Genomic DNA, 25,846 nt, shown 5'->3' on the forward strand with positions numbered 1-25,846 from the left:
CGGAGTGGAGTGAATTCCTCCCACATCAGGTGGTGGTCCGAGCACGGAACCAGCCACTTGGAGGCCACCGAGATGCAGGAGGCGTATGCCTGTAAAATGTAGAGGCGGTCAATTCCGGTACCCTTCTTCTGAGTCCTCCAGACGAAAGCACTGGAGTTTGGATGGAGATTCCACCAGGCGTCCACTAAGTTGAGGTAGTTGATCCATCAAGTCACCCTGCTACTCCAGGAGCCAGGTGGCTTCATCTCCCGGAACGGTGTGGGTTTCCTGCATAAAACCCATCACAAATCTTGCTTCCCTGAGGACTGTGAGATTGTGAAAACGGCTGAGAGACACCCTGCTGCTGTTGATGTTGAGGCTGGCTATGGATATCTTCATGTCAAAAATACAACCATCCTGTCACCAATACCTTACTGTGAGGAGAGAGTGGAACTGCTCATCGCCTTGCACTCCCCCAGCAACCCGGAGAGGAACACATTGAACAGGCATCGCACGACCTTTTTCATGTCTGCACATTTGCAACCCTCATTGAGGGCAAGACGGACAGACCAGATGATCAGCGCCAGCTACACACACTGGTCAAGGGGCGGCTGAACTTCCCTGCAAGCAGCAAGGAAGTCCCGGAGTTCTACAATGGGGATGAGAGGAGACTCGGTAGGAGGCAGGAGGGAGTGCACCGCCTCACTGGCAATGGATTCAAGGTCGTCCTCCGTGCCCCTCACCGAGACTCCATCCTCCTCCGGGCCATCACCGCCAGTGGCCGACTCACCCACCACACAATGTGGTGTGGACATCCCGGCCACGCCAGCGAGTCTCACCTCCCTCATGATCACATCCCCAGGATCGGTGGTGGAGGAGTCATTCCTATATTCCTCTGGGGAAACTGGGAATATGAGTGCCTGTGGTTGAGGACAGCCTCTCCCCCTCGGTGCCCGGGCTTGTGATCAGCCTCGGGGGAGGCAGTTGTTTCTTGACTCTGGAAATCCAGCCGGAGCGGGACCCGAGGGAGAGAGAGGAGGCCATCTCCCACCCTGCCAGCGCCACAGTACCAGCAGACAGAGCACTGTTAACATTATTCAAATCAACCTCCGGGTCGGATCCATCCTGGATGACAGCAACAGGCGCCGAGAGCGTTGACCCTCACAGATCTCAGCCCCACCCAGGACACCGGACCAAGTGGGAGATGGAATGATTTCTCCTGGTGGATCCACAGGCTCCCCCCTCAGGGGAGGGGCCCTTCACCACTCCCCCGCCCCTCCTCGGGTTTTGCAAATGGTACAGAGGCTTCTGTCCCCACTCCATTTTATGGGATAGAAAGCTGTGACTTAGGGCTCGAGCCCCAATGGTGCTGGTAGTGCGGGGAGTCCGAGGACCCGCCAGGAGACTGACCCTGTTCCTCTCGGCAATCTGCAGTGGAGGGATGCCTCCTCCTCTTATTCATGGAGAGGTGAGGAGGTTCAGAGACCTCAGTCTCACGAGACAGCTATGTTTATCCCTCCACACCCTCAACAGTGTAGAGGGAGATTTACTCTCGATCTGACCCTCAGGCCCGTTTTGTTTTTTTGTCCAGGGGGACTTTATTCGCCAGGACCCCTTTATTTAAATTTTGAATTAAGTTTATTAAAAGCAGATAAATAAACCAAAAGCTCAAATTAAAATGCCATTCTCGGCATTAAAGATGCATCCCAGCCCCTGCGGTACCCACCGATGGTGGAAGGCCTCAAGTGTGCCAGATTCTGAATAGATCCCTGTTAAAGACAGGAACTTTAGTCCATGTCATCCACACCCATAGCGGCAGGAGGTGGAAAGAGGGTTTTCAAGGTTTTTACCTACAGGAACAATCAAAGTACCAGAGCTCACATTTCCTCTGTCCCTGAGAGTCATTACTCATTATCCCCCCTGGAGGAACACCTCTCTCTCTCTCTCTCTCTCACTCACTCCCTCTCTCACTCTCTCCCCCTCTCTCTCTCTGTCTCTCTCTCTCACTCATTCTCTCTCTCACTCTCTCTCTCTCTCTGTCTCTCTTTCTTTCTTTCTCTCTGTCTCCTTCCCAGCAGAAAGCAATTGCTTTTAACACTCCAACATCCACGTTATCAAAGCTTTTGTCCTCCCCTCTCACACCAATTTAAAATATAACTATACACACATGTTAAACAACCAACTACATTCAGACAGCATGCAGGACCAGACGTAACTGACCGTAATAGACACTGGCTGAGACAGACAAAGAAATCAAACAGGAAACTTCAAATACAAAAGCTGACCCACTTACTCAAACACAAGCTTTTCCTCCTGTTCTCCTCAGACATTGTTTAAGCCTTACTGTGGCTCCGAAAGATTTCCTTTCCTTTTATATCTCAGGGACAGACAGGGTGGATAGCAAGAAGATTTTTCCCAGAGTGGGGGATTCAATTGCAAGGGGACACGAGTTCAAAGTGAAAGGTGAAAACTTTAGGGGGGATATGCGTGGAAAGTTCTTTACGCAGAGGGTGGTGGGTGCCTGGAACGCATTGCCATCGGAGGTGGTAGACGCGGGCACGATAGCGTCTTTTAAGATGTATCTAGACAGATACATGAATGGGCAGGAAGTAAAGAGATATAGACCATTAGAAAATAGGCAACAGGTTTAGATAGAGGATTTGGATCGGCGTAGGCTTGGAGGGCCGAAGGGCCTGTTCCTGTGCTGTAATTTTCTTTGTTCTTTGTTAACGTCACACGTGACTTGGTGGGATTGAGAGTAACAGACTGTTCCATTCGGTGTTGTCACCACATTAACGGGACAGCCTGTCAAGGAGGTTACCTTAACGGGACGGATTGGTAAACGTTCTCCCTCTCCAAAATTGTCCCCCTCCGAGGCCTCCTGCTCCGTTTTAGTACCACCTGTGTGATACTCTGCTTTTTGTGAAGGCTGCTACACCCGCCTGGGAGCTGCTTTCCCTCTGGGTTTGCAATCACTGAATGTTAGACCTATACTGTGCATGCTCTGTCTTCAGGTGGGGTCACTCCTGTAACTCCCTCAGGACACCTCTAGAATCCTCTAACTTCTGGGTCAACTGGACATTATCCTGTGTGACAGTAACAATATGTTTCCCTGCAAACTCTAACTGCTGCTGAACTGCACAAGCCTGTCCTGCATTAAGTGTCTGTTGTTGTATAGTGACAGTAAAGGACACTAGCTTATTGTGTAACTCATGTAGCTGTGTCTGCTGCTGCTGCTGGGTCTGTTCACTTTGAGCTACCATTTCTCTCACCTGTGACTCGATCACTTCCTCATCGCACTGTGCACGATGCTGCACATGGAGTCAGATTTAAAGCCTTTTCACCCTTCTGATGTTTAGCCAAGACGTGTGCCTGGATAAACTTCACTATATTTTAAAAGGAACGTGTTCATGCTTCCATACACAGTCTCCGAACAGGGACTGGATACTGTCCATATTACACTTAGTGCTTAACTCTTCCTCATATGTTTCCCAGAGACCCTTCTTCCCATTGTCTTTTTTGTGACATAATGTGTATTTAAAGAGACATCACTGGGTCACTATAATCGTCTGCCCCTCAAAAGAGTTTATCCCTGCAAGAGTTTTCACTGGTCAAACGAATATTGATATGTTTGCGAAACTTTGCTACAACTGCCTCGGTTTGCATTGTAGTCAAAGTCCCGGGTTTCAGCACCACTTGTACGATCTGGGGTTTGATTTAATGTAATTGTCAGACTTAGGTCAATTACAATGACTGTCTATGTTGGGAGATCAGATCTGAAAGGGACTTGCAGCTCAGACTAGCTATAAAACTACATGTGTACGAGGCTGCTTTCACAAGCTTCACAGACTGAATGAAGTTCTGCATAATAAGCAGAACATGGTAATACTGAGCAAAGGGCAGTGGTCAGCAGTTGTGTTCTCAATGGAACACCCGGTCCTCAACCTCCGGTTATCTGTCGAACCTTGTCTCTTCATTGGAGTCTATCTTATGTCTTCTTCTTGATGATGATGTGCCCTTTTGGGGTCTTACAAGCTCTTAATTTATACACATTTCCCAGCTTGGTTCTGTTCCATATTAGGTAAAAGGCCATTTCTGTTCATTTGATTGGTCAGTCATTAACTAACTACCCTTCCATGATGGTACTTTGAGCCTGGTTTAAGTCATTGTCATTGTCGTTCAGTGGGGAGTGGCGGGGGGAGGGGAGGGGCATCCAGATTCCAGCTGCCTTAACTCTACGAATTCCTTTACAAAAGGTCATATCTTGACCCGGTGCCACCCTGCTGTGCCTATTCAACCACAGTGACCACTTAATGGCATTGAATTGTACATATCTCATTTCACAGCTTCCTGTCCACACGGGCATTGTTTACAGTTTTATACCGTTTAAAAACCAGCAGTCTCCCTGGGATAATCCACAGTCTAATGACTTTAAAATAAAGGGTCTCAACAGGTCAGGACTTGTCCAGATATTTAGCTAACATCATGCGTTGTGGTTATGTTACATACAGAATACTATTTTAACCGTTATACTGAAGGAAATGACAACTAAGTTCTAACAGTCCTATCATAAAATAAACTCAATCCTACAGTTTTGTCCCAACAAGGACGCAGATATCCAGCTTTGTGTTTGGAGACAGCAGCCACTACTGCCCACTGTTGACTGATTGTGTCTGAAGCTGTTGGGTTTTAGCTAAACACAGGGCATTTCTTTTATTCGCTCATTCATGGGATGTGAGTGTCGCTGGCTCTGCCAGCATTTATTGCCATCCCTAATTGCCCTTGAGAAGGTGGTGCTGAGCTGTCTTCTTGAACCCCTGTAGTCCATACCTGGGGATGGTGATGGCAGTGTCTGGGACACTGTCTGTAAGGTGTGATTCGGTGAGTATGACTATGTTTTCTACTGCTTGACTTGTCTGTGGGGCAGCTCTCCCAACGTTGGCACAAGCCCCCAGATGTTAGTATGGAGGACTTTACAGGGTCGACAGGGCTGGGTTTGTCTTTGTTGTTTCTGGTGCCTAGGTCGATGCTGGGTGGTCTGTCTGGTTTCATTGCTTTTCTTAGATTTTGTAGCCGTTTCGTACAACTGAGCAGCTTGCTAGGCCATTTCAGAATCAACCACATTGCTGTGAGTCTGGAATCACATGTAGGCCAGACAAGGTTAGGATGGCAGATTTCCTTCCCTAATGGACATTGGTGAATCAGATGTGTTTTTACAACAATTGACAATGAACACCATGAGAATAGATATTTTAATTCTAGAGTTTTATTCAAGATGATTAATGATGTCAGAGTATGTCTTGTTTTGAAATGCAAATAAACCAGAAATTCTCTAAGCAACAGTTTGTAAGACGTCAGGAATGTAAGAGATTTGGATTGTTTAATTGTCCTGTGGTTTCAAATGTGTATGTGACCAGGAAGAAAAGCTGCTATTGTTTGTGCTGAGAACAATCCTGAGGCATCTGTAACATCCACAAGTGGTGATGAAAATACTGAAGGAAATGTAAACACATGCTCACCATCAAGGCAGTCTCTCATATCATCATCTGAACAAAGAATTAGGCATCTCATTGGACAATTGTAGCTTACGGTGGATTTTGATAGGACAGTGTGATCTTGTCAGTGAAACATTCAGCCCACCTTGATATGAAAGGTGCAAAATCATTGGAAATAGTGATTCAATGATAAGGTCGAGGAGATTGGTCAGCGGCAGAACGATTAGCAGGGAGGGAAATGCTCACTGGGTTATCATGTATGCATGACTCTTTGCAACATGTTTGTGACTAATGGATGTATTGTTCACCGGTACATTGTGAATGGGTATTTTGTATAATTGTAAACTAGTAGTATTCCTACTGAATCTAGTAGAGTCATTGGTGTTTAATTTGAGCTCTGAGTGCTGTCTCATTATTTCTTGTAATACTCATGATTGAACCATCGAGTAACCAATCAAAAAGATGACAGTTTATAAACAACAATTGTTTCGAAATGTGGACATGAGGCTTCACATTATCATTCCCAGGAATGTCGACCCAAAGACCTGTGTCCAGAGTTACGACCGAGACTAGTTAACGACCCTTATGAAAATCTCTGGAATACCATTCCTGCATCTTTGTTGTCCATCCATAATTATGCTTGACACTGATTGGCTTTCGAGACTATTTCAGAGGACAGTTAAAAGTGAACCACATTGAGTTACATGGCGACCAGAACAGATAAGGATGGTAGATCACCTTCCCTAAAGGACATTAGTGAACCAGATAGATTGTTATAAAAATCGATGAAAGTTTCATGGCAACATTCTTAAGTCCAACTTTCAATTCCAAATTTGTATTTATCAATTGAATATATTAAATCATTGAATTTTAAATTCCGCCAGCTGCTATGGTGGGATTTGAACCCAGGGAATTAGCCTGAGCCTCTGGATTACTAGTTCAGTGACATTACCACTATCCCACTGTCACTGCCTCTCTGCATCACATTCCTCCCTTAAGACACTACATTAAACCTTCCTCTTTGACCAAGCTGTTGGTCATCTGACCTCATATCTCCTGTTGTGGCTCTGTGTCATACTTTGCTTCATAATGCTCCTGTGGAGCTCTTGCGATGTTTTATTGCATAAAAGGCACGATATAAATATACGTTTTTGTTGTTGGCATTTACTAGACATGACTTGTCTTACCATATCCTTGCTGCTGGCCATTTGTTGTCCATGGTTTTTTTATTTTCTCAAGCAGCAAATACTTTTGTCCTGGGATGTGAACTCTAGAAATTTCATCATCAGTGACAGTAAATACAATGTTTACTCCACCTCTCCTTTTTTAATCAGAGTGCAACATTGGCAACCCTCCAGTCCTCTGCCACGACTCCCATATCCAAGGTGTATTGGAAGATTCTGGCCTGTGCATCTGCTATTCTCATCTTTCCCTCCCTCAGCAATCCTCATACATCCCATTCAGACTGGGCAAATGTTATCGTTTATTGTGGTACAAAAGGTGTCCAAATGAAAAGGGTTAACTGAACCTGTTTGTTCAGTAACTGCAATTAATGTCAGTCTCCATGGACCCTAACTGTGTCACTGGAGGGTTTTCCTTTTCTATTAATAAGGGACTCTTTCAATGTGTTATCACATAGCGTCAAAGGGAACATCACGCTCAGCACTGACAGGGATCAGTGGCTCCAGAGAGAGGGAAGGGATAGATCAGAATCTGAGAACAATAGATTTGAATGTTACAACAATGGACAGGAGTTTATCCTCGGATCTTTACTTTCTTTCTACATATTGGGATTGGTACTCATTAGACGATCGGATCCTGTATGCACTTGTGATATTTCAATATATTTACTATCCCATCCTGGCTATTGTTGGTGTCCCTGGTAGGTCTCTCTATACAGCTATTATTTCTACAAACCATGTTTAATTGCAATACTGCTCCTGTAATTTACGCTGCCCTTCTTGCTGCTGCGACTGTTGCTGGTGAATCTCTACCTCCAGCTATTAGCTGTAAATCCATTGCTAATTGTATTGCAGTTCTTGTAAGTTCATCACTTATCTTCGGTCCTGTCTGTGCTCCTTGTACGTCTCTATTTTCCGCTAGGAGATCTGCAACCCCTGTTTCACTGAAATACTGTTCTGTAATGCAAATATTGGGAAGACTGAAGCCAGTGTCATTGGTCTTCATCACAAATTCCATCCCCTATCTGTGAAACATATACCCCACCCTGCCCAATATCTGAGGCTGAACCAGACTGTTCACAACCTCTGTATTCTATTTATACCTGAGCTGAGTTCATCTCCATATTGCCTACATCACCAATCCTGCCTATTACCACCTCTGTAATATCATCCATCTCCACCTCTGCCTCAGCCCTTCTGCTGCATAAACCCTCATCTGTGCCTTTATTCACTTGATTTTTCCAATTCTATCCTGGTCCCCCTGCAGGTTATAAACTTCTATAAACCACAGCCCATCCAGAAATCTGCTGCCTGTATTCTAACTCACACCAAATCCCGATCACCCATCACCCCTGTGCTCACTGATCTACATTGGCTCCCGCTCTGACAGCACCTTAATTTTAATAATCTCATTCTTGTGTTTGAATCCCTCCATGGCCTCGCCCCTCCAATTAGCCCCATTCCCCTGCCCATTCCCATATTCCAGCATTTCTTCCACCATCAAGTCTATTTCCATGTCCCCTTTTAAAGTGAATTTCCTTCCCTCACTATCTCTCCCTGGTGGTGATTTTCAGCTCTTACAGCAGCATTGTTGCCCACACTGTGGAAGCCTGGATCCAGAAAAGGGTCTGAACTGAGCTCCCAGCCACTTCTGGTGTGGCCTGCACACTGTCCCATGCTGTGCAGTACTCTAGCCCGGGTGTACATTGTGTGCACTAGTAGCATGAGGAGTTGTGGAATGTCATGTCAAACTGCTATTCCGGCAGCTTTGATGCACGTCTTTGAAACGTGATCTGTGCATGTCCACTGACCGCCTGTGTTAGTCACTCTCAGCTGAACATACATTCAGCAGCACGAGGAACTCCCTCTAGTGTTATTTAAAAGGACCAGACATCCAACTTGCAGGTGAGAGGCTTTTGACTTACTTCTGCTTTTGTAAAGTTGGAGGAGGTGCTGTGGATGGTTTTCTGGAGGTTGTGTTGTGAGCTGCTGCAGACATTCAGGGAGGACAGAGGATTTGGTGTCCCAACTCTGGACGAGGTATGGGGACTGTAGTTACAGTGTCTCTGGGTCTGTAACATGACCAACAAATGGAGCAGAGGCTGCAGAGAGGGGAAGCTCTGTAACGATGGAGGAGGAGGGGACTCTGCTCTACCCACCCCTGGTTTTCCAAGAACACTTTTCCTACCTACATCTAACCCAGGTGTAGTGTGTGAGGTGACTCTGATTCAATACGGATGTGGTCACAGAGCTGTGTCACCTCCTGTCACATAACCTGGAGCCTCACACCAGGGTGAGGACGGAGCTGTCAGTGGCTGTTAAGGTCACAGTTTCATTGAACGTCTATGTATCTGGATCTTTCCAGGCAGGAGCAGGAGACATGTCCTGCAGGACACTAAGATTGGTGGAGTAGCAGATATTGAAGGGGACTGTCAGAGAATACAGCAGAATATAGATAGATTGGAGAGTTGGGCAGAGAAATGGCAGATGGAGTTCAATCAGGGCAAATGCGAGGTGATGCATTTTGGAAGATCCAATTCAAGAGTGAACTATACAGTAAATGGAAAAGTCTTGGGGAAAATTGATGTCCAGAGAGATTTGGGTGTTCAGGTCCACTGTTCCCTGAAGGTGGCAAAGCAGGTAAATAGAGTGGTCAAGAAGGCATACGGCATGCTTTCCTTCATCGGACGGGGCATTGAGTACAAGAGTTGGCAGGTCATGTTACAGTTGTAAAGGACTTTGGTTGGGCCACATTTGGAATACTGCGTACAGTTCTGGTCGCCACATTATCAAAAGGATGTGGATGCTTTGGAGAGGGTGCAGAGGAGGTTCACCAGGATGTTGCCTGTTATGGAGGGCGCTAGCTATGAAGAGAGGTTGAGTAGATTAGAATTATTTTCATTAGAAAGACGGAGGTTGAGGGGGGACCTGATTGAGGTGTACAAAATCATGAGAGGTATAGACAGGGTGGACAGCAAGAGGCTTTTTCCCAGAGTGGGGGTTTCAATTAATAGAGGACACGAGTTCAAAGTGAAAGGGGAAATGTTTAGAGGGGATATGCGTGGAAAGTTCTTTACGCAGAGGGTGGTGGGCACCTGGAACGCGTTGCCAGCGGAGGTGGTAGACGCGGGCACGATGGAGTCTTTTAAGATGTATCTAGACAGATACATGAATGGGCAGGAAGAAAAGAGATACAGACCCTTAGAAAATAGGCGACATGTTTAGAGAGAGGATCTGGATCGGCGCAGGCTTGGAGGGCCGAAGGGCCTGTTCCTGTGCTGTAATTATCTTTGTTCTTTGTTTTATCCAACATTCAGTCATAGACAGTGACAGAGTCAAAGTCACTTACTACACATAAGGAGTCCATTCGTCCCATCGAGACCATGCTGGTTCTCTGTGGATCAATCAAGTCAGTCTTACTCCCCCGCCCAATTCCCGTAGCCCTGCAAGTCCACTTCCTTCAATCACCCATCCAGTTTCCTTTTGAAATTGGAAGGAAGGATCAAATTGGAAGGAAGTAAAGCTGGTAACAGGAGGTAGAAAAGTAGAAGGTGACATTCGAAGGGAGGCGAAACAAAGGTGAGCATCAACTAGAATGCAGAATGTCAATAAGGCACGGTTATGTGCACTGTACCTGAATGCGCGCAGTATTTGGAACAGGGCAGATGATTTAAAGGCCCAAATAGAGGTACATGGGTATGATCTAATAGTCATAACGGAAACGTAGCTACAGAGTGACCAAGACTGAGAACTGAATATGCAGGCATATTCGACCTTTTGGAAGGACAGGCAACAAGGGAAACGACGTAATGTTGCGCTGGTAATAAGGGATGGGATCAGTACATTAGTAAGGGAGGATCTCAGGTCTGCAGAACAAAATATGGAATCTGTTTGGGTGGAGTGAAGAAACTGAAAGGGCAGAAAACATTGGTAGGAGAACTGTTTATAGGTCACCAAACATTATTGTTAGTGTGGGGCACAGCATTAATGCAGATGGGAGAATCATACAGGATGGGTAATGCAATAATCAGGGGTGAGTTAGATCTTCATATAGACTGGGTAACCTAATGAGAACAAATTTCATGGATAGCGAGTTTCTGGAGTGTGTTACGGATGGTTTTCCAGAGCAGTATGTTCAGGAACCGACTAGAAAACAGGCTATTTTAGATCTAGTATTATGTAATGTGACAGGGCTAATTATTAATTGTATTGTAAAATTACCTTTAGGGATGAATTACCATAATGTGATAGAATTTTACATTATGCTTGAAAGTACGTTCGTTCAATCTTAAGCCAGGGTGTTACATTTGCACAAAGGAAATTATGAAGATATGAGGAGCAAATTGCCCGAGGTGGATTGGGAAACTACATTGAAAGGTATGATAGTACATAGGCAATCGATAGTCTTTAAAGAAAGATTATATAGTTTACAGCACCGATACATTGCTTGCAGGCACATAAACCCCAAAAGTAAAGGCAGTCACTGTGGATAACAAAGGAAGTTAAGGATTGTATAAGATTAAAACTGCTGTTAGCACCGCAGCTTCACAGCTCCAGCAACCCGGGTTCAGTCCTGGGTATTGCCTATGTGGAGTTTGCAAGTTCTACCTGTGACCGCGTGGGTTTCAGCGGGGTGCTTCAGTTTCCTCCCACAGCCAAAGACTTGCAGGTTGATAGGTAAATTGGCCATTGTAAATTGCTCCTAGTGTAGGTAGGTGGTAGAAGAATGGTGGGAATGTGGTGGGGAATATGGGATTAATGTCGGATTGGTATAAATGGGTGGTTGTTGTTCGCCACAGACTCGGTGGGCTGAAGGGCCTGTTCCAGTGTTGTATCTCTCTATGTCTCTATAAAAGGCCTATAAAGTTGCCATAAATCGGAGTAAACCTGAGAATTGGGAGGACTTTAGAATAGATCAAAGGACGAAGAAGAAACTGATAAAGAAAGGGAGAATAGAATATGAAAGTTTGTTGGAAAAAATATGAAAACGGACTGTAAAAGCTTCCACAGGTACATAAAAAGGAAACGTTTGGCTAAGACAAATGTGGGTCCATCACAGGCAGTGTCAGTAGAATTTATAATGGGGAACATAGAAATGGCAGAGAAGCTAAATGATTATTTTTTGTCAGTGGAATATATAAGAAATCTCCCAGAATGAGAGATCCAAGGGATTGTAGGAATGAAAAATTGAAGGAAATTAAAAGCATAATACTATGGATGCTGGAAATCTGAAATAAAAACAAGAAATGCTGAAAACACTCAGCAGGTCTGATAGCATCTGTGCAGAGAGAAGCAGAGATAACGTGACCCTTCTTCAGAACTGCAATGAATTGAAGGAAATTAGTATTACTTAGAAGAAATTGAAGAAATTAATTGGGCTGAAGGTTGGTATGTCCCCAGGACCTGATATTCTACTTGCCAGAGTGTTGACGAGATAGCTATGGAAATGCATTGCTGATCATCTTCAAAGAATCTGCAGATTCCGGAGCGGTTCCTGCAGCTTGGAAGGTCGCAAATGTCACCCACTATTTAAGAGGGAGGGAGAGAGAAAACAGGGAATTACAAAGCTGTTAGCCTTTCATTAATCGTTGGGAACCTGCGAGAATCATTTCTAAAGGATGTGATAAATGGACTTGGATAACAATGATCTGATTGGGCATAGTTAACATGGATTTATGAATGGGAAATGATGTTTGACGAACCTGTTGGAGATTTTGAGGATGTTACTAACAGAATTGATAAAGGGGAGTTGGTGGACATGGTATACTTGTATTTTCAGAAGGTTTTTGATGAAGTCCACCAGAAGGAGCTTGCTTCGCAAAATTAAAATAAATGGGATAGGAGGTAGTATACTGGCATTTTCACGTTGGCATGGTGTGACTAGTAGGGTACTGCAAGGTTCAGAGCTTGGCCTCAGCTGTTCACAATATGTATCGATGATTTGGATGTGGGGACCAAATGTAATATTTCCAAGTTTGTGTATGACACAAAATAAAACGAAACCAATAAAATTCAAGCAGGACTTGACACGGTAGATGCAGGAAGGATGTTCCCGATGGTGGGGAGTCCAGAACCAGGGGTCATAGTCTAAGGATACGGGGTAAAACTTTCAGGACTGACATGAGGAGAAATTCCTTCACCCAGAGAGTGGCGAGCCTGTGAAAATCTGTCATCACGCCCATATCCAAGGGGGATTGGAAGATTCTGGCCAGTGCCTCGGCTATTTCCACCATTCCTTCCCTCAGCAACCCTCATACATCCCATCCAGACTGGGTAAATGTTCAACTTTATTGCGGTACAAAAAGTGTTGGATTGAAAAGAGTTAACTGAATCTGTTAATTCCGTGACTGTACATAATGTCAGTCTCCATGGACCCTAATTGTGTTTTCCATCTTCTATTAATAAGGGGCTTCTTTCAATGTGTTATTCCATAGTGTCAGTGGGAACATCAGCCCCGGCACTTACAGAGATCAGCTGCTCCAGAGAGATAGAGAGAGGATAGGTTAGAATCTGAGAACAAAAGACTGGAATGTTAAAACAATGGGTCAGAATCTGAGAACAATAGATTGGAATGTTACAACAATGGACAGGAGTTTATCTTCGGATCTTTACTCTCTTTCTACATATTATGATCGGATGTCATTAAACACTCGTATCTATCTCGCACTGAAGATTATTCAATACATTTACTATCCCATCCTGGCTATTATTGGGGTCCCTGGTAAGTCTCTCTATCCAGCTATTAATTCTAAAAACATGTTTAACAGCATTACTGTTCGTGTAATTTACTCTGTCCTTCTTGCTGCCGTTGTCTGCCTGGTGAATATCTCCAGATATTAGCTCTATAAACCATTGTCAACTGTATTACAGTTCTTGTCATTTACTCTCTCATTTTATTTATTTAATAATAATTAAATAATTAGTGTTAGAAATGTCAGTTGGATGGGTGAAGTGCTTCACCTGTGTGATGTGGGAAGCCCGTGACGCTTCCAGCGCTCTGGAGGACTACATCTGCAGGACGTGTACCCAGTTGCAGCTCCTCATAGACCGCATGGATCGGTTGGAGCGGCAACTGGATGCAGTTAGGAGCATGCAAGTGGCGGAAAACGTCATAGTCAGGAGTTTTCGAGAAGTGGTTACACCCAAGGTGCAGGCAGATAGATGGGTGACTGCTAGAAGGGGCAGGCAGTCAGTGCAGGAATCCCCTGTGGCTATCCCCCTCTCTAACAAGTATACCGTTTTGGATACTGTTCGGGGGGATGGCCTATCAGGGGAAAACAGCAGCAGCCAGAGCAGTGGCACCACGGCTGGCACTGTTGTTCAGCATGGAGGGACAAAACGCAGAAGAGCAATAGTTATCGGGGAATCTATAGTCAGGGGCACAGATAGGCGCTTCTGTGGACGTGAAAGAGACTCCAGGATGGTATGTTGACTCCCTGGTGCCAGGGTCAAGGATGTCCCTGAATGGACAGGGGGAATTCTGAAGGGGGAGGGTGAACAGCCAAAGGTTGTGATACACATCGGTAACAACGACATAGGCAGGAAGAGTGATGAGGTCCTTCAGGGGGAGTTTAGGGAGTTAGGTAGAAAGTTAAAAAACAGGACCTCGAGGGTTGTAATCTCTGGATTACTCCCTGTGCCACATGCCAGTGAGGCTAGAAATAGGAAGACAGTGCAGCTAAACACGTGGCTGAGCAACTGGTGTAGAAGGGAGGGTTTCAGATATCTGGACCATTGGGATCTCTTCAGGGACAGATGGGACCTGTACAAGAAGGACGGGTTGCATCTAAACTGGAGGGGCACAAATATCCTGGCTGCGAGGTTTGCTAGCGTCACTCGGGAGGGTTTGAACCAGTGTGGCAGGGGGGTGGGAACCAGAGCAGTAGGACAGCAAGTGAAATAAATGAAGGGGAACTAGTAAATAAGGCCATTAAGACTAAGAGGAAGATCAGGCAGGGAGATGTTGTGGAGAACAGCGGGACTGGTGGTGTGAAGTGCATTTGTTTCAATGCGAGAAGTATAACAGGTAAGGCAGATGAACTTAGATCTTGGATGAGTACTTGGAACTATGATGTTTTTGCTATTACAGAGACTTGGTTGAGGGAAGGACAGGATTGGCAGCTAAATGTCCCAGGCTTAAGAAGTTTCAGAAGGGAAAGAGGGGGATATAAAAGGGGTGGGGGAGTTGCATGACTGGTGAAGGAGAATATCACAGCTGTACTGCGGGAGGACACCTCGGAGGGGTTATACAGCGAGGCAATGTGGGTGGCGCTCAGGAATAGGAAGGGTACAGTCACGATGTTGGGGCTTTACTACAGACCTCCCAACAGCCAGTGAGAGGTAGAGGAGCAGATATGTAGACGTTTTGGAAAGGTGTACAGGTAACAGGGTTGTAGTGGTGGGTGATTTTAACTTCCCCTGTATTGACTGGGACTCACTTAGTGTTAGGGATTTGTATGGGGCAGTATTTGTAAGGAGCATCCAGGAGGGCTTCTTGAAACAATACGTAGCTAGTCCAACAAGGGATGGGGCCGTACTGGACCTGGTATTGGGGAATGAGCCTGGCCAGGTGGTCTAAGTTTCAGTAGGGGAGCATTTCGGGAACATTGACCATAATTCCATGAGTTTTAAGGTACTTGTGGATAAGGATAAGAATAGTCCTCGGATGACGGTGTTAAATTGGGGGAAGACTAATTATAACAATATTAGGCAGGAACTGAAGAATTTAGATTGGGAGCGGCTGTTTGATGGTAAATCAATATCTGACATGTGGGAGTCTTTCAAACGTCAGTTGATTAGAATCCAGGACCAGCATGTTCCTGTGAGGAAGAAGGATAAGTTTGGTAAGTTTCGGTAACTTTGGATAACGCGGGATATTGTGAGCCTCGTCAAAAAGAAAAAGGAAGCATTCGTAAGGGCTGGAAGGCTAGGAACAGACGAATCCCTTGAGGAATATAAAGACAGTAGGAAGGAACTTAAGCAAGGAGTCAGGAGGGCTAAAAGGTGTTATGAGAAGTCATTGGCAAACAGGATTAAGGAAAGTCCCATAGCTTAATATACGTATATAAAGAGCAAGAGGGTAACCAGGGAAAGGGTTGGCCCACTCAAGGACAGAGAAGGGAATCTATGTGTGGAGCCAGAGGAAACGGGCGAGGTACTAAATGCGTACTTTGCATCAGTATTCACCAAGGAGAAGGACTTGGTGCATGATGAGCCTAGGGAAGGGAGTGCAGATAGCCTCAGTCATCTCATTATCAAAAAGGAGGAGGTGTTGGGTGTCTTGCAAAACTTTAAGGTAGTTAAGTCCCCAGGGCCTGATGGGATCTACCCCAGAATACTGAGGGAGGCAAGGGAAGAAATTGCTGGGGCCTTGATAGAAATATTTGCATCCTCATTGGCTCCAGGTGCGGTCCCAGAGGACTGGAGAACAGCCAATGTTGTTCCTTTGTTTAAGAAGGGTAGCAAGGATAATCCAGGAAATTATAGGCCGGTGAGCCTTCCGTTAGTGGTAGGGAAATTATTAGAGAGGATTCTTCGGGACAGGACTTACTCCCATTTGGAAATAAATGAACTTATTAGCGACAGGCAGCATGGTTTTGTGAAGGGGAGGTCGTGTGTCACTAATTTGATTGAGTTTTCTGAGGAAGTGACAAAGATGATTGATGAAGGAAGGGCAGTGGATGTTATCTATATGGACTTCAGTAAAGCCTTTGACAAGGGCCCTAATGGCAGACTGATACAAAAGGTGAAGTCACATGGGAACAAAGGGGAGCTGGCAAGATGGATGCAGAACTGGCTCGGTCATAGAAGACAGAGGGTATCAGTGGATGGGTGCTTTTCTGAATGGAGGGATGTGACTAATGGTGTTCCGCAGGGATCAGTGCTGGGACCTTTGCTGTTTGTAGTATATATAAATGATTTGGAGGAAAATGTAGCTGGTCTGATTAGTAAGTTTGTGGACGACACAAAGGTTGGTGGTGTTGCGGATAGTGATGAGGATTGTGAGAGGATACAGCAGGATATAGATTGGTTGGAGATTTGGGCGGAGAAATGGCAGATGGAGTTTAATTCGGACAAATGTGAGGTAATGCATTTTGGAAGGTCTAATCCAGGTGGGAGGTATGCAGTAAATGGCAGAACCCTTAGGAGTATTGACAGGCAGAGCGATCTGGGCGTACAGGTCCACAGATCATTGAAAGTGGCAACGCAGGTGGATAAGGTAGTCAAGAAGGCATACGGCATGCTGATCTTCATGGGTCGGGGCGTGGAGTATAAAAATAGGCAAGTCATGCTGCAGCTGTACAGAACTTTAGTTAGGCCACAATTAGAATATTGCGAGCAATTCTGGTCGCCACACTCCCAGAAGGATGAGGAGGCTTTTGAGAGGTTACAGAGGAGGTTTACCAGAATGTTGCCTGGTCTGGAGAGCATTAGCTATGAGTAGAGGTTGGATAAACTCGGATTGTTTTCACTGGAACAACGGAGGTGGAGGGGCGACATGATAGAGGTTTACAAAGTTATAAGCGGCATGGACAGAGTGGATAGTCAGAAGCTTTTTCCCAGGGTGGAAGAGTGAGTTACTAGGGGACATAGGTTTAAGGTGAGAGGGGCAAAGTTTAGAGGGGATGTGAGAGGCAAGCTCTTTACACAGAGGGTGGTGAGTGCCTGGTACTTGTTGTCGGGAGAGGTGGTGGAAGCGGGTACCATCGAGATGTTTAAGAGGCATCTTGACAAATACATGCATAGGATGGGAATGGAGGGATACGGACCCCGGAAGTGCAGACGGTGTTAGTTTCGGCAGGCATCAAGATCGGCGCAGGCTTGGAGGGCCGAATGGCCTGTTCCTGTGCTGTACTTTTCTTTGTTCTTGTTCTTTGCTGCTGTTGCTGTCTCTATTTCAGGCTCGGAGATCTGTAAACCCTGTTTCACTGAAATACTGTTCTGTTATGTAAATTTTGGGAAGACTGAAGCCAGTGTCATTGGTCTCCATCACAAACACCATCCCCTATCTGGGAAGCACATACTCCACCCTGCCCAATATCTGAGGCTCAACCGGACAGTTTACAACTTCTGAGTTATATTTAAACCTGAGCTGAGTTCATCTTCATATTCTCTCCATCACCAATCCTGCCTAATACCACCTCTGTGATTTCACCCATCTCCACCTCTGCCTCAGCCCATCTGCTGCGTAAACCCTCATCCGCATCACTGATAAATCCACACTTGACTGTTCCAATTCCATCTTGGTCACCCTTCTCGTTATAAACCTCCATAAACCACAGCCCATCCAGAACTCTGCTGCCTGTATTTTAACTCATTCCAAATCCCGATCACCCATCACCCCTGTGCTCACTGATCTACATTGGCTACCGGTCTGACAGCACCTTAATTTTAATATTCTCATTCTTATGTTTGAATCTCTCCATGGCCTCAGCCCTCCATTTATTCACTTTCCCCTCTCCAATTCATATATTCCTGCAAATCTTTCGACTTCACTCTTTTTTCAGTTCTCCTTGGAAAGTGAATTTCTTTTTCTGTATGTGTCCCGAGCCAGGATTATAGACTCCGCAGCAAGACTGCTGCTGACGGTACAGAATTGGGATCCAGAAAGAGATGTGAATCGCACAGCCGGCCACTTCCAGTGCGGTCTGCACAATATCCCATGCTGGGCGGGGCTCCAGCCCAGTCGTATCATCTATGTGCTGTTAGCGTGGTCTTCACAGCCGGCCACTTCTACTGTGGCCTGCACAGTGTCCCAAGTTGGGCAGGGCTCTAGCTCAATTGTACCTTGTATGTGTTGTTCCTTTGAGGGTGGATTTGAAAGTGATGTCAATGTACCATAGCAGCAGCTTTGATGTACTTCTTTGAAACTTGGTCTGTGCAGGTCCACTGACCGCCTGTGTTAGTCAATGTCAGCTGAACATGCATTCAGCAGCACGAGGAACCCCCTCTAGTGTCATTTAAAAGGACCAAGCATCCAACATACAGGTGAGGGGCTTTTGACTTACTTCTGCTATTGTAAAGTTATTGGAGGTGCTGTGGATGGTTTTCTGGAGGTTGTGTTGGGAGCTGCTGCAGACATTCAGGGAGGACAGAAGATTTGGTGACCCAACTCTGGAAGAGGTATTGGGACTGTAGTTACAGTGTCTCTGGGTCTGTCACATGACCAACAAATGGAGCAGAGGCTGCAGAGAGGGAAGCTCTGTAAATATAGAGGAGCAGGGGGCTCTGCCCTACCCACCCCGGGTGTTCCAAGAGCACTTTTCCTACCTACACTTAACCCAGGAGCAGTGTGTGAGGTGACTCTGATTCAATAAGGAGGTGGTCACAGAGCTGTGTCACCTCCTGTAACGCAACCTGGAGCCTCACACCAGGGTGAGGACGGAGCTGTCAGTGGCCATTAAGGTCACAGTTTAATTGAACTTCTATGTATCTGGATGTTTCCAGGCAGGAGCAGGTGACATATCTAACATAGAGTGGTAGAAATCGATGGAGTCATTTACAACACAGAAGGAGGCCATTCAGCCATTCTATGCCGGCTCTCTGTGGAACAATCCAGTCAGTTCCACTCCACCGCTCAATTCCCGTATCCCTGCAAGTTCATTTCCTTCAGGTGTCCATCCAGTTTCCTTTTGAAATCATTGATTGGCTTGGTTCCACCACCCTCATGCGTAGCGAGTTCCAGCTCATTACCATCCACTGTGTAAAAAAGTTCCTCCTCATATTCCCCCTGTATCTCTTTCCCGAAACCTTCCATCTGTGTCCCCTAGTCCTTGCTTCATCAGTTAATGGGAACAGTTTTTCCTTGTCTATCTTTTCTAAGTCTATCATAATCATGTACACCTCTATAAAATCTCTCTCAATCTCCTTTACACCAGGGAGAACAACTCCATCTTCTCCGAACTCACTTTGTAACTAAACTCCCATCCCTGGAATCATTCTGGTAAATCTCCTCTGCACCCTTTCAGGGACTGTCACATCCTTCCTACAGTGTGGTGACCAGAACTGTACACAGTTCTCTAGTTGGGGTCCAACCAAAGCTTTATGAAGTTTCTGCATATCTTCCCTTATTTTGTATCTTTGCCTCCAATGATGACGCCCAAGATCTGATATGATTGACTAAGCACCCTCCTAATATGTCCTGGCACCTTCAAAGATCAATGCATATGGAGCCCCAGGTCCCTCTGTTCCTGCACAATCTTTAGAACTGTGTCATTATGTCTATATTGCCTTCCTCGTCCATCTGATAAAATACATCACCTCACACTCCTCTGTATTAAATTCTACCTGCCACTTCTCTGTCCATTCTGCTAGCCGATCTATATCATGTTGTAGGTGGTTTGTGACATCCTCACTGTTTACCACGCCTCCAAGATTGCAATCATCAGAAAAAATGTAAATTCTACTCATTATTCCAAGATCCATGTCATTTATATGTAGCAAAAAAAAAGCACAGTGTTCCTCGCACTGACCATTGGGGAACTTCACTGTCTACCATCCTCCAGTCTGAAAAACAACCATTTAACACATTTCTCTTTTTTCTGTCATTTGGACAATTTTTGATTCAACTGGATGCTATTCCTGAGCTTCAATTTTGTTAACCAAGCTTTTGTGTGGTTGTTCATCAAACAATTTCATAAAATCCATGCATACAACATCCACCACATTCCCTTCATCAACCTTCTCAGATCATCGAAATAAATTCAATTAGTTCAGTAAGCATGATCTGCCTTAGAAATCCGTGCTGACAATCCTTAAATAACTCAAACCTCTCCAAGTGTGTGTTGATTTTTCCCTGATAATTGCTTCTAAAACTTAACTCACCAATGATGTTAAACTAACTGACCAGTAGTTGCGAGACCTGTGTGTTGTCTATTGATAATTCAGAGAGTTGAGGGTGACCATCTATGTCATCAATTTCTCCCTCAGCAGGGAGAAGCAGGATGAGTGATCCCGTAGCTTTGTCAGGATAGCGGGATTCCTGATGGCACAGGTGGCTCTGCGGGGCCCCCATGTCAACGGGGAGAGGTACAGGAACTGGAAGCACTCTCACTCCATTAATGTACTGTTGGTGTGTGAGCATGCCCAGTACATCATGTTGGTGAATGTCCACTATCCTGGCAGCAGCAAAGATACCTTCAATTTGAATCAGTCAGCCGGTCCCTATACTCCGGGGCTCCTTGCAGAACCAGAATGTGGCTTCTCGGGGGCAAAGGAAACCCCTCTAGACACAGCTCATGTTTCTACACCCCCAAACCACATCCCACACCAACCAACCTCACAAAATTAACATGTGTAAAACATGAGCAATGAAGTCACCAGGAACATGGTGGAACAGACCATCGGTGTGATGAAGCAATGCTTCCGATGTCTGAACTGCTCGGGGGTGCCCTCCAGTACACACTGGAGCAGGTGTCCAGGTTCATGGTGTTCTGCTGCATCCTTCATATCATCACCATCATGAGGACACAGGCATTGGCACCAGGAATCCGGAGGCGACCTCAGGAGGAGGAGGAGGCAGGGAGCATATTTCCTGTATGCCTTCCAGCCGGACAGGTTGTCGGAGAGTCCCTGCTAAGATACCGGTTCCCATAGGACAACTTCTCTTTCCCGCCATGGATCCCCCATTCTCCACCATTACACCCATCAGAGATGCCCCATCACAGTGTTATTACAGCACAGAAGGAACTATTCAGCCAGTCGTGTCTGCACCAGCTCTCCGAATGCACAATTCACCTAATCCCATTCCCTGCCTTCTTCCCGGAACCCTGCACATTCTTCCTTCTCATATACCAGTTTATTCAGCTTTAGCATGTTCATAGATGTGGTCACCACACTGCTGAAGAGCATGCAGGGAGAGTGGGAATGGGTGATCAGCAGGCAGTCAAAAATTATCAGGCAAGTAGTGCCGGAGACCCCTGAGTGCATCTCACTCTCCAACAGGTATTCAGTTCTGAATACTGAGGAAAGTGATGCTTCTCCTGGGGAGTGCAGCCACAGCAAGTCCATGGCACCACGGGTGGATAAGCTGCAGAGCGGGATACAGGGATGACTGGAAGAGCCATAGTGATAGGTGAGTCAATAGTCAGGGGAACAGACTGGCGCTTCTGTGGCCATAGACGTGAATCCAGGATGGTGTGCTGTCTCCCAGGTGCCAGGGTCAAGGATGTCACTCAGCGACTGCAGAACATCTTGAAGGAGGAGGGGAACAGCCAGAAGTCGTGGTCCGCATGGGAACCAACGACAGAGGTAGAAAGCGGGATGTGGTCTTGCAGTCAGAATTTAGGGAGCTAGGGATGAAATTAGCAAGCAGGACCTCAAACATAGTCAAAAAGTAGAATTCTCCAGATTACTCCCAGTGCCAGGTGCAACTTAGTATATAAATAGAAAGATAAGGCAGACGAATGTGTGGCTGGAAAGATGATGCAGGAGGGAGGGATTCATATTCCTGGGATACTGGGACCGGCTCTGGGGGAGATGGGACCTTGACAGGCCGAACGAGTTGCACGTGAACAGAGCCAGGACTGGGTTCCTTGAGGAACAGTTTGCTAGTACTGTTGGGGAGGGTTTAAACTAGTTTAGCAGGGAGGTGGAGGACCTGAGGGTAGACTCAGCTGGGACAAAATCAGAAATGAAAATGGAAGGTGGAAAATTAATGGATGAGTCTAGAAGACAAAGGAAATGAGGGTGAGAAAATGAAAAAAAGGTTTGGCAGTGCTCAAGGGTATCTATTTCAATGTATGGAGTGCTGCAAATAAAGCAGATGAGCGGAGGGCAAAGATAGACATGTGGCAGTATGATATCATAGTTATTACAGAAACATGGCTTAAGGAGGGACAGGAATGGCAGCTCAACGTTCCTTGTTACCGGGTTTTCAGATGCGATAGGGAAGGGGTTAAGAAAGGAGGGGAATGGCAATTCTGCTCAAGGAATCTTTTGCAGCTGTGAGGAGGGATGATATGTTGGAAGGTTCATCAAGTTGGGCCATATGGATTCAGCTGAGGAACCAAAAAGGGGCAATCTCACTGCTGGGAGAGTGATCTCGACAGCCAAATAGTCAGAGGTTGATAGAGGAGCAGATAAGTAGGCAAGTCTCTGAGAAGTGCAAGAACAATAGGGCAGTAATAGTAGGGTATTTTAATCACCCCGATGTTAACGAGGATAATTTTAGTATGAAAAGAATTGAGGGAGCAGAATTCTTGAGGTGCATTCAGGACAACATTTTTGTCCAGCATGCAGAAAGTCCAACAGGAAAGGGTGCAGTTTTAGACTTTGTTTTAGGAAATGACGATGGGCAGGTGTATGGAGTGTCAGGGGAGAGCATTTTGGTGGGAGTGATCATAATTCAGTCAGTTATAACATAACTATGGAAAAGTACAGACATAGAATAGGATTTAGAGGCAAGGCCAATTTTACTAAACCGAGGAGCGAAAGTGGACTGGAAACAGCGACTTGAAGGTAAATCTGCCTCAGAGCACTGGGAGGCATTCAAAGTGGAGATTCAAGGGGTTCAGGGTAAACATGTTCCCACAAAGAAAAAGGGTGAGGCGGCCAAATCTAGAGTCCCATGGATGTCAAAGAGACTATACGGTAAGATAAGACAGAAAAGGGAAGCATACATCCGACACTGAGAACTCAATACTCCAGAAAGTTGAGAGGAGTTTAGAAAGTGGAAGGGTTAAATCAAAAAGGAAATTAGGACAGCAAAGAGAGAGCATGAAAGTATATTGGCAAGCTAAGTCAAGGTGAACCCAAAGATGTTTTCTCAATACATTAAGTGTAAGAGGCTAACTAAGGGGAGGGTAGGGCCCATAATAGACCAAAAAGGTAACCTATGCGTAGGGGTGGAAGATATTGGTATGGTTTTATTGAATACTTTTAGTGTCTTCAGAAAAGAGGGGGGATGCAGATATTGTAGTTTAGGAGCAAGAGTGTGAATTATTGAATGTGATCAACATACTGAGAGAGGAAGCGTTAATGGGATTAGTATCCTTGAAAGTTGATAAATCACCTGATCCAATTGAAATGTGCCCCAGGTTGCTACAAGAAGCAACAGAGGAAATAGCAAAGGGTCTGACTATCATTTTCCAGTCCTCACTGGATACAGTTGTGGTGCCGGAGTATTGAATAATTGCTGACGTTGGACCTCTGTTTAAAAAGGGAGTGAAGGATAGTCTCAATAATTACAGGCCTGTCAGTCTAACCTCAGTAGTGGGCAAATGGTTGGAATCATTCTGAGAGACGGGGTAAACTGTCACTGAGACAGGCACAGGTTAATCAAGGATAGTCAGCATGGATTTGTTAAGGGAAGAGCTTGTTTGACCAACTTGATCGAATTTTTCGAAGATGTAACAAGGGATATAGATGAAAGATGCAGTTGATGTGGTCTACATGGATTTTAGCAAGGCTTTTGACAAGATCCCACATGACAGGCTGGTTCAAAATGAAAATTCCATGGAATTCAGGGAAATGCAGCGAGGTGGATACAAAATTGGTTCAGTGGCAGGAAACAAAGGGTAATTGTTGACGGGTATTTTAGTGACTGGAGCACTGTTTCCCGTGGTGTTCCAGAAGGGCTCAGTACTGGGTCCCCTGCTTTTAGTGACGGTCTGGAACCCACTGCCGGAAAGGATGTTTGAGGCAGAAACCCTCTACTCATTAAAAAGCGGTCTGAATGTGCACTTCAAGTGTCATAATCTGTAGGGCTATGGATCAAATGCTGGAAGGTGGGATTCGAATAGGTGGATCATTTTTCGGCTGGTACAGATACGATGGGCCAAGTGGCCTCTTTCTGTCCCTTAAGGTTTCTACGTGTCTATAATTCTATAACATGAAACACGCTATCCTCATTAACACTCACAGTTATATCAACAAACCCTATCAAGATTATCAGAAATGATTTTCCATTAACCTATCCGTGCTGCTTGTCATTTATTATCCCATGATTTTACATGCAAGATATATTTTTATGTCAGGCTGCTGCTTGACTAGTCTGTGGGACAGCTCTCCCAACTTTGGCACAAGCCCCCAGATGTTAGTAAGGAGGACATTGGATGGTCGACAGGGCTGAGTTTGTCGGTGTCGTTTCCGCTGCCTAGGTCGATGCTGGGTAGTCCATCCGGTTTCATTCCTTTTTATTGACTTCATAGTAGTTAGATACAACTGAGTGGCTTGCTAGCCCATTTCCGAAGGCATGTAAAAGCCAACCACATTGATTTGGTCTGGAGTCACATGTAGGCCACCAGGTAAGGGCAGCAGATTTCCTTCCCTAAAGAACATTAGTGAACCTTATGTTTCACTGGAGAGTTTCCATCTTCTATCACTCTCATATCCAAGGATGACTGAAAGATTCTGGCCAGTGCCTCTGCTGCTTCCACCATACCTTCCCTCAGCAACCCTCATACATCCCATCCAGACCAGGCAAATGTTCAACTTTGTTATTGTACAAAAAGTGTGGAATTGAAAGGGGTTAACAGAACCTGTTTGTTCAGTGACTGTATTTAATGTTAGTCTCCATGGACCCAAATTGTGTCGCTGGAGTGTTTTCAACTTCTATTAATAAGGGGCTCCTTTCAATGTGCTATTCCATGGTATCAGCAGCAGCATCGCCTCCGGCACAAACAGAGACCAGAGGCTTCAGACAGAGGGAGAGGATCGATCAGAATCTGAGAACAATAGATTGGAATGTTACAACAATGGATCAGAATCTGAGAACAATAGATTGGAATGTTACAACAATGGATCAGAATCTGAGAACAATAGATTGGAATGTTACAACAATGGATCAGATACTGAGAACAATAGATTGGAATGTTACAACAATGGGTCAGAATCTGAGAACAATAGATTGGAATGTTACAACAATGGATCAGATACTGAGAACAATAGATTGGAATGTTACAACAATGGACCAGAATCTGAGAACAATAGATTGGAATGTTACAACAATGGGTCAGAATCTGAGAATAATAGATTGGAATGTTACAACAATGGACAGCAGGAGTTTCTCCTCTTTGTTTGACCTGGTTACTGCTGATTATTATTGGATGACATTAGAATTGCGGATCTATTATGCTCTGAGGATGATTGAATGTATTTAATATCCGATACTCGCTATTATTGGTGTCCCTGGTAAGTCTCCAGCTGCAACTATTAGATTCTGAAAACATATTTCACTGACATGGTGTTCTT

This window comes from Heterodontus francisci, unplaced genomic scaffold, assembly GCF_036365525.1.
Source record: "Heterodontus francisci isolate sHetFra1 unplaced genomic scaffold, sHetFra1.hap1 HAP1_SCAFFOLD_231, whole genome shotgun sequence".
NCBI lineage: Eukaryota > Metazoa > Chordata > Chondrichthyes > Heterodontiformes > Heterodontidae > Heterodontus > Heterodontus francisci.